The 10,609-nt window shown below is 41.8% G+C and overlaps 1 pseudogene; it reads left to right on the top strand.

Moving 5' to 3' along the window:
* The first annotated feature begins 3,753 nt into the window (after positions 1-3,753).
* On the top strand, positions 3,754-4,459 carry LOC102480520 (RING finger protein 141 pseudogene; annotated as a pseudogene).
* Positions 4,460-10,609: the final 6,150 nt, after the last annotated feature.

Below are 10,609 nucleotides of genomic sequence, written 5' to 3'. Positions count from 1 at the left end.
GGCTACATCGCTGGACTCCCATGTACTCGACTGCAAGTTTGAATCCCACACTTGCTGGCTTAAATCCATGCTGTGCGCATGTACCTGTGTGCCCAAGATCCCAAGAAGAGAATGGAGGAGATGGGATTGTGGCATGGCCATCCTCCCTGGGGGGTGATTTCTCGCTTTCTATCTCTTTATCTCTCTCTCTGTCTTTCTGGCAAGCACATGTACCCTATAGCAAAAACCTCTCCAAAATAATAATAATAATAATAATAATAATAATAATAATAATAATAATAATAATAATAATAATAATAATAATAATAATAATAATAAATAAAAAGAGAAAGGATTGGGTTTCTGGCATGGTAAATACTCCTTTGTGGTCTGGGCTTTTCTACCTTAGAAGTTTTACATAAAAGAAAGAAAAATACCTCTCTCTCATTTGAGCAGTATTATTTTGGGTTTTTCTGTCACTTGTAATTAAACCATTCTAACTAGTAGCAATATGTATATATAAAAAATATTTAATTAAATTGGTTGAATTACAGTTGACTGAATCCTAGCCCTAGTAGAAAGGAAGTTTTGGAACCAGCAGTTGGCATAATGGTTACGTCGCTGGACTCCCACATAGTCAACCATGATTTGAGTCCCTTACTCTGCAGCTTAAAATTTATGCCAGGCACATGTGTATGTGTGCCCAAGATCCCAAGCGGAGAATGGAGGTGAGGGATTGTGGTGTAGCCATCCCCTCTGAGGGGGTGATTTCTCTCTTTCTGTTTCTCTGTCTCTCTGGTGAATGCATGTGCCCTATAGCAGAAATCTCTCTCTCTCTCTCTTTTTTTAAAAAAACTTTTTAAATTTTAACTTGTCCAGAGAGAGACAGCGTGAGAGAGAGACAGTGAGAAAGCAAGATACCAGATCCAGTACTTGAACCGTGGTCGACCATGTGAGAGTCCAGCATCCTTAACCACCATGCCACCTGCTGGCCCAGCAGAAATCTCTCTTTAAAAAAAATGAAATTTCTACCTGAGTTGGAAACTGTTGGTCCATAAGCTTCATTAAGTTCTCAGATACATTATTCTATATAGCATTTCTTCTTCCTTTGTCATAGGGCTTCTGTGTTCACTAGAGATAGACAGACAGAGAGAGAGAGAGAAAGAGAGAGAGAGAGAGTAAGAAAGTGAGAAATCACCTTCTTCCCCACTCAGAGGGGATGGCCACACTGCAATCTCTTTTCTTTCATTCTCCATTTGGGGCATGCATGCATGCTTGTGCAGCATGACTTTCAAGCCACCAGGTCTGTGACTTGAACTGTGGTTGGCCATGGGTGAGTCTAGCAACTTAACCACCACGACAGTTGGTGTGTACCAGGTAGGGCACACCTCACGAGTTCCTATGGTCTCCTCTCTGACTATGTCCATGGACATTTTGCCACCCCACCAAAAGCATCTGCATCTGAGCCCGTTAATGTAGAGTGAACTTTGTTCTGTTTACAAGCACGGATTACCCTTTAGCTTCTTGCCAAGCGTTTGGTGTTCATTTGCTCTCCTGATACCTACCTGATTCAAGAACCATTTGTAAAGGGAGGAAAAGGTCAGGATAAGAACAGTTCACCGAGTCTCTGTAAACAGAGCTCCGTCCGTTTCTCTCTGATTGGATTTGGCAGAAAATCTTTGCAATGATAAGAGCTGGACCAACCACTTGTGGGGACAGGGGTCATCTCTAAGAATGGTTCAATGTTATTTCTGTTGGAAAAAAAGGCAGAATTTTTATTTCTCCCCTCCTTAACTTCATCTCTGACCCAGATTTGCAAATAAATGTCATACTGGGTAAGCAGGCCAACTGTTGAGATCTGAGAATCTTTTAGTAGACGTTTTTGCTATTTTGGCATTTGAAATCTAGTGTAAAGTAATAGGAGGGAAAAAATGTCTATGGAGTTTTGCAGTCCTTACCTAAATATGTTCTAAAAAAACCCCACACAGGGCCATTATCACAAGTAAAGACAATCTAGGGTTCTTGGCTTTTATATATATTACATGTATAATATATAAAAAATATAAATATGAATATATAAAATATAAACATATATATATATATAAAAATACATTTTTAGGGAGATTTTTGCTATAGAGTGAAAGAGAGAGAGAGAGAGACAGAGAGACAGAGAGTGAGAAATCGCTCCCCTCCCCAAGGGGTATGACACCATAATCTGTTCTCCATTTTCCTCTTGGGATTTTGGGCACATGTGCTCAGTGTGAGTTCTAGGCTGCCTGGTCTGGGACTCAATGCATGGTCGTTTTTTTTTTTTTTGAGAGAGATTTTTTGTTTGTTTTTTGGTATAGGGTGCGTGCACTCACCAGACAGACAGAGGAGAGAGACAGAGAGATAGAAAGCAGGAAATCACCCCCCAGGGGGAATGGCCATGCCACAATCCCTTCTCCATTCTCCTCTCAGGATCTTGGGCACACACGCACACACGCCCAGCATGAGTTTTAAGCCACCGGGTCCAGGACGCGAACCGCGGTCGACTACATGGGAGTCCAGCGACATAGCCATTACGCTAATTGCTGGCCCCAAAGCATGGCTGATTTTGTGGGAATCCAGCGATGTAACCATTATGCCATCTCCTAGACTCAATGTCATTCATACGGCAAGTGGACGAACCTTGGGTCCATCACTGTGACTGAACCCAAGTTCAGATACCAGCCACTCTAAAGGCCAATACTTGCACAGAGTCACATCATCCCCAAGGCCAGTGTCTCCTTCCTCGTGCTCTCTGATTCTCTAAGGATGAGTCCTTCCTTGACTCTTCCTGATTCAGTGTTTGCTCTTAGCATCCACGGTGGTGCGGCTCCACCACTCCAATCTCTGCTTCTGTCATTGCCTGGCCTTCTTTCCTCTGTGCTTGTCTCTTTCTTTTCTTATAAAGACATCTGGGATAGTGGATTTAGTGCCCACACTAATCCAGTATGACCTCATCTTAACTTGATTCCACTTGCAAAGATCCTATTTCTAAATGAGGTCACGGTCACAGGTCCTGGGTTGGCACGAATATTTGGGAGACACTACTCAATGTATTACACTGGTTTGCAGGGTTTATGGATCTACACCCTTTTTTGACAATTCCTCCAGTGTTTGATGCCCTTCCTGGTGAATCCATGCTACATTTCTTGGCCAGAGCTTCTCACACTTTGCTGGGTACACATATCACCTGAGGGTCTTGCTAAAAGGCTGAGTCTGACTCGGAAAGTCTGGGTAAAACTCGGGGTTGAGACCGGGATGAGGCCAGGAAGTGCCTAGAAGGGCACTTGCATGACCTTGACAGTGGCAGCCTCCTTGAATAGTATGCCCTGGGTGCCTCGCTTGTCCTCCCTGGTCCTGACTCTGAACTGTGTGTTTCTGACAAGTGCTGCTGCCCCAAGGACCACACTTTGAATAGCCAGATCCAGGTCTAGGTCATTGAGCTGTGACCTGGTCATGTACCAAGCCGCTACTGCCACCACCTGTGGATCTGAGTAACCTGCTGGGACAGTGCTGCTGCCACAGGGAGCATCATGCCTTGAGTTTGGGAAACTGTGTGAAGCAACACTTTTTGTAGATTTTGAAAAACACTGTTTCATCATGGGACAGCAAATTTTGGATAAGACACAGTTGAATATTTATTTTAAAATTATTAAAGAGAGAGAGAGAGAGAGCAAGAAAGCAAACCACCAGTCCTGGGACTTGAACCATGGCTGGCCATGTGGGAATCTAGTGCCTTTAACCACCATGCGACCTGCCAGCCCCCCAACACAGTTGATTATTAACAAGTTACCAGAAAAAGTAGTAAAACATAGTACATTGGTTTGAGAAAGTGGCTCCTTAACTTATGAAGAATTTCTTGGAAGAGTAGTTGAATTTAATGATGCTAACTGCAAAAGTGGTTTCTTACCAGGAATAACATCTTTGCTTTGAAGTTCAACCTGGGTCTGATTCCTCTGCATTTTGTAAGGTGGTTGTCTGTACTAAGATGAACAAAAACAGTGGCATTGTGGAAGCCTCATAGATCCAGTTTATTCAGCTGTATAAAGATATCACAAGGCAAGCTGGAGTGTTGGCACAGAGCTCTGCCTCTGAGGAACATGATGACAACTCATCCTCGGTAGCATCTTGTCAGGCTAGTCTTTGGATGGGAAGGGTGCAGCAGCTGACTGATGAGGAGGACCGTTGTATCTGCATGGATGGACGACTTGACCTCATCCTGCCTTGTGCTTGCAGCTTCTGTCAGAAGTGTACTGATAAATGGAGTGATGGACACAAGAATTGCCCTATTTGTTGCCAACAGATGACTGGAACAAATGAATCTTGGGTGGTGTCAGATGACACAGCTAACTGTGTTCTTAACATGGTTGATGAGGCAGGCCAGCCCCACAGCCGTGACCTTGGAGTGAGGACAGTCTATTGTTGTTGTGGATTACAAATTCTTTGGTCATAGGGACCCAATGCAGGGATGTTGGGTGCAGATAAAGAAAAATTAACTTGGGAACCAGCAGTTAGCATAATGGCTATGTCGCGGGACTCCCGTGTAGTTGACCGCGGTTCGCGTCCTGGACCCGGTGGCTTAAAACTCACGCCGGGCGCGTGTGCGTGCGTGCCCAAGATCCTGAGAGGAGAATGGAGGAGAAGGGATTGCAGTGTGACCATCCCCCCGGGGGGTGATTTCTCGCTTTCTGTCTCTATGTCTCTCTCTATCTGTCTGGAGAGCGCACGTGCCCTATAGCAAAAACTTCTCCAAAAAAAAAAAGAAAAAAGAAAAATTAACTTGGGTCCGGCAGGTGGTGTGGTGGTTAAAGGCGCTGGGCTCCCACATGGCTGACCTTGGTTTGAGTTTTGAACTTGGCAGCTTGCTTTCTTACTTTCTCTCTCTCTCGCTCTCGTTCGTCTCTCTCTATCTGTCTGGAGAGCGCACGTGCCCTATAGCAAAAACTTCTCCAAAAAAAAAAAGAAAAAAGAAAAATTAACTTGGGTCCGGCAGGTGGTGTGGTGGTTAAAGGCGCTGGGCTCCCACATGGCTGACCTTGGTTTGAGTTTTGAACTTGGCAGCTTGCTTTCTTACTTTCTCTCTCTCTCGCTCTCATTCTATCTCTCTCTGATCAAATAAAAATTAATTAATTAAGTTAAATAAAAATAATTCTTTAAAAAGAAAAGAAAAATGAACTCTCTCTCCCCTCTTGTTTTTGCTATTGTGACAGTATATCCCCTTTTTTTAAATACAAATTTTTCCAAGTCTTCCATTTTTGGTAGACTGTTATAAAAGTTGCTACTGTTTTAGACCATATTTTCATTATTAGTTTTAACTCGTATTGGAACTAATTGCTCTTGAGTCCTTTGCTAGCAGGTAACAGCAACATTTCCAGAGGCATCTGACACATTACAATTTTTCAGATCAGGAGTATTTTAGAATCTTTTTAGCTAGGTTTAAAATCAACCTTGAGTCTTAAAAAGGTGTAGCCATCTGACAGAAAATGTTAAAGAACAAAAAAGTATGTATCAAAGTGCACTTTACTACCTTCAACTAGTCTTTCTGCTGGAATCTAAGGAGTATGTCTGCCCCCTTGTGGTTAATTATTGCTTTTTTAATCATTTTTACTTGAAATGATCCACAGTTATTTTATAACTTTAGCTGAGTGTTCTGGAAGTACTTATTTTTTACTTAAAAGTCTGTTTCTTTTCTTGGCCATGTTGTGTAGTTTGGGTAAGGACTATAAATTTGGTAGTGACTTTGCCTTGTAAGTGGATGTCTGCTGGGGAATCCTGGCTGTTCTGGAAATGCTTTCCCACACCTGTTGGAAATGACTATTCTATGTAACGTGGTCATGCATCTTGGAGTTGCAGAAGGAAATTTTTCTTTATCACCAGTAATGAATTTTTTATTTACACATGATTATAAATCATTTAATATTGGTTCATGGCGCCTTTAATTTCTCAATCTGAAGGCATCTTTGTGAGATTTCAAAGCCTTCAGATTTCTTAGATTAAGAGAAGAAAATAGCTACGAAAAGTAGGACTTAATCTGGCTTTCTTGTGGTTTCACTGCACTTCCTTTGAAAGACTGAGAGAGTATAGTAGTAATGGAATTATGTTCTAGCATCTCAACCATTTTTAAAAATTGTTGCTTATGAAGAAAACTTTTTAACTTTAACATTTCAGCATGTAATAAAACTAGAGGTGGCATCTCCTTTAATAATTCTTAACTTTTCTGACCTATTAGTGGTAAGTTGCAAATATTACTATTTTCCTAAGTACCAAGGTACAGTCCTGCACTATGTAATTTTTTAAGAATTATTTTACTTAGTTTTATTTACTTACTTATTATTATTTTTAATTTGACCAGAGAGGGACAGAGAGAGAGAGAGAGCACAAGAGAATGAGAAAGCAAGCCATCAGGTCCGGGACTTGAACCGCGTTCAGTCATGTGGGAGTCCAGTGCCCTTAGCCACCACACCACCTGCCGGCCCCATGTACTACATGACTCTTTGGTCAATGACAGATGACATATACAAGGATGATGCAGTAGGCTATGCCAGATAGCCTAGGCGTGTGGTAGGCTATCCTGTTAGATTTGTACGTACACGCTATGATGTTCTCTCAATGACAAAATTGCCTAACGGCACGATTGTCAGAATGTATCTCCATCAGTAAGCGATGCATGACTGTACATAATTTAAGCAGCCTCTTACCGATGACAGAATTTTTAGATACTAGGATTATAATAGGCATGCACAATAATATTCATTTTCAAGGAAAATAGATAAGCGAAGATAGACTGTACATAATTTAAGCAGCCTCTTACCGATGACAGAATTTTTAGATACTAGGATTATAATAGGCATGCACATACAATAATATTCATTTTCAAGGGAAATACATAACCGAAGATAGCTTGATTTTGCTCAGGAAACTACTGAATGAACCCATTGATGTTGCAGGGGACAGCTTAAGAACCAAATACCCCAGTACTTACTCTGGATTTTATGCAGGCAGAGACTGGGGGCTCTATAATACCAGCCTGACAGTGCGCTTGGACTTAGGATCCCAAGGAAGTCTTTTACTCTTGTTTATAGACTCCTCCTTTAGAACCTGAGTCTTCATCTGTGGTTTTTCACACTTTCAGCAGTGGAAACTTTTTTCCTAAATAAAATCTTACACGGAACCCCTACACACACACAAGTCCACACCATTGTATAAAAGTAATATTTTTAATATAAATTTCCATATATTATATACATTTTATATGCTATAATAACTAAATGGTAAGACAACCAACAAAGGCACATTGATGCATTTATGATATCTATTATATGAGAATTGGGTGAGTAATCAAATCAGTTGGAGTTTTCTTTTCATGAAATGTTTTTCCAAAAGATCCATTTTTAATATTAAGTTCTAGTCAAATCTGAAGAACCCTAAGTCTCTTCTATAGATTCTTAGTGTTTCATGAGATATAATTTGAACATTTTATAGTAAATAATCCTCTGAAACCTTTTCCACCTCTCAATTTTAAATTGTCCCTATAGATTTGACTTCTAAGATTAATTCAAATGGCCTGATTTTTTTTTTTTTGAGAGGTTTTCGCTATAGGGCGCGTGCGCTCGCCAGACAGACAGAGAGAGACAGAGAGACAGAAAGCGAGAAATCACCCCCCGGGGGGATGGTCACGCCGCAATCCCTTCTCCTCCATTCTCCTCTTGGGATCTTGGGCACACACACACATGCGCCCGGCATGAGTTTTAAGCCACTGGGTTCAGGACGCGAACCGCGGTCTACTAGGTGGGAGTCCAGCGACATAGCCATTACGCTAACTGCTGGTTCCCCAAATGGCCTGATTTGAAAATGTTCCTGTAATTGGACCAAGTTGCTGTAAAGATCTTTGGGTCTTTCCAGATATAGCCAACGATTTGTCCCCCAGAATCCTTCACCTTTCAAGGAGTTACTTAATAATGAGATCTGTGACTTGATATTGCCCAACCCTTTTCATTTTATAATATAAGCTCCAGGACACTAACTGATCTACTGCGAAATACAAAATGTTTTTATTAACCTTATCAAAAAAATAAGCACAGTTCTTTGCTCTCTCTATTAGGGTGGGTAGTGATTCTGTAGATGTGAATGTAATGTTAAACAGATTCTACTGTAATAACTAATCGTGAAAGTTACAACTTTCAAAGTGTACACTTTTTATGGTCTGTACAGTTTTGTCTTTTTAAAATATGAAGTATGTAAATACACTTACTATGATAGGATATATAATGTGTGCCTTCTAGGGTTTGTGAAATGGTTTCATGAACTCTAAGGAATTTGTTTTATATGTTATGAAGCTTTCCCTATCCTAACTCATTAACAAAGGGTTAAGTTACTTCTGTTATAATGCTATAGAGCTTTAGTTTGAGAAAATAAAACTGAATAAAGATTGAGAATAATAGTATGGCACCAGCAGTTGGCGTAATGGCTATGTTGCTGATCTCCCATGTAGTCGACCACAGTTCGAGTCCCGGACTCAGTGGCTTAAACTCATACTGAGCACATGTGGCTGCATGCCCAAGATCCTGAGAGGAGAATGGAGGAGAAGGGATTGCAGCATGTCCATCCTACCTTGGGAGTGGTTTCTCACTTTCTGTCTCTCTGTCTTTCTGGCAAGTGCATGCGCCCTATAACAAAAACCTCAGAGAGAGAGAGAGAGAAGAAGGGAGAAGAAGAGAGAGAGAGAGAGAGAGGGAGAGAGAGAGAGAGAATAATAGTTTCTGTTTTATTCTTAGGACGAGCTGATAAATTGTGCAATAAATAATCTTCAGCAAGTGAAGAAAAATGTGGTCTATGTGAGTTTAATCCTTGGGTTCTGATCCTCAACAGCAATGAGAGTGTTTCCATTTTGAAGATGGGTGTGCATAACTCCTGGAAAAAAACACTAGTTCTGCTATCTTTTTTTTTTTTCTTTTTTTAAAAGATAGCATTGTGTCAAATGGTCTGGCCTGGCTGCTAACATTGGTTCTTTGGGAACGTTTCTAGCAGGTGTTAGCACAGAGCTCTAGGACCCCCTTGTAAGCACTGGTCAGACCTCCATCTCCAAGTTTCCTCATTTCTTGAATATTCCACCATTATAGCCTTGGCTCCCATGGCTGCTTAGAGGAGTGTCTTTGCTCTCTTCTCACAGCCTTAGTAGACAGAAGTGGGGCTTCCTTGACCAGATGGGCGCCAAAATCAGCCACCCCATTGCCGACACTAGTGCCTATGTGTTGAGTCCTGGGCACAGGCCTTGTTGCAACTTCCTACTTTTCCCCTTCACATATGTCTCTGTCTCTCTCTCTCTGTGTGGGTGTGCATGTATACATGTATTATCTCAAATTAATTTTTTTTCTTCTGGCATTTCATTTGATTTCCCTTCAGACCAGACCCTGTCCAGGGCACTAAGGTCTCTCAGAACACCTTTTTTGAATCAGGACATAGGCCACCGGCTTGTTAATTAGATCCTCCCCTCCCCAGAGACCCCTGGTTTCTCTCACAGAGGACTCTCTCCCTCCCCGGGGTCCACTTTCACATCAGAGGGCTCTCAGGGACAAAGACTTCACCTCCCAACTTCTGGGGGTGAAGAAGAGAAACAACATTCGATTAAGTCCCCACGCAGCATTTGTCGGTAGGACTGATCAAGGAGGGATGGCTGTAGGATTTTCCACTGTAACAACTGAAAAAGCTGAGGCAAGGAAGGAAATTACGGATCTTCTTCAAGGTCACACAGTGATTTGGAAAAAGTAGGTAAGTTTGGTTGAGAGCAGTTTTTCTGGTTGTGAGTCAGGAGCAATAGCGAGTCTATGGAGACATCTCTAATTTCCATTCTGTTTCTGTGTGGTTATTTTTTCATGGGGACTCTTCTGAAGTAACCGAGTCTTGATGCAATGTGGGTGTGTGAGCAAACCCTGGAGGCTTTTTCTAAACTGGCTCATCTGGTGGTATTCAAACTGGGTTTCTATCTTTCATTTAGCAAGAAGGGTTCCTTGCAAGATAAGCTTTGAGAACCTATCAACAACCCAAAGACAGTGGGAGTTCAGGACCAGCACAGCCATTGTGAGGACAGGGAGCAAGGACAGGCTGATTTTGTTTCTCTTCTTCGATTGCAATCAATATTTTCCACACAGCTTCAGTGAAATACAAGGTATGGAGAAAGCAGATAAGGAGATGAAAGCAAGAAAGAGCCAGGGCGTTGATCTTCAGATCTCCCTTCCACGATCTCCAGGACTTTCTGGCCCCTGAAGGTAGGGCTCGCCCTCGCTGCCCCCTTGGCCTGAGGTTCTGGGGTCATGCAGTGGAGAAGGAGAGGAGGCAGGAAAGTCATGCTTGCGTACAATAGGGCGATACTGGATACAGAAGCGAGAAAGAAATCTTTATAATGAAAGTGTTTTTCCATAAAATAAATATTGGACATTGTCTTGACTTTCAGTGCTCACAACGAAAGGTGAGTTTTCCAGTAAAAGCATCTCATTGCCTTTCTTTTTTTTTTTTTTTTTGAGAGATTTTTGCTATAGGGCGTGTGCGCTCGCCAGACAGACAGAGAGAGACATAGAGACAGAAAGCGAGAAATCACTCCCCAGGG

The sequence above is a fragment of the Tupaia chinensis genome, unplaced genomic scaffold, assembly GCF_000334495.1.
Source record: "Tupaia chinensis unplaced genomic scaffold, TupChi_1.0 Scaffold140845_1, whole genome shotgun sequence".
NCBI classification, from domain to species: Eukaryota; Metazoa; Chordata; class Mammalia; order Scandentia; family Tupaiidae; genus Tupaia; species Tupaia belangeri.
The sequence above is the reverse complement of the archived record's forward strand: the minus strand, read 5'-3'. Positions and strand labels throughout refer to the sequence as shown.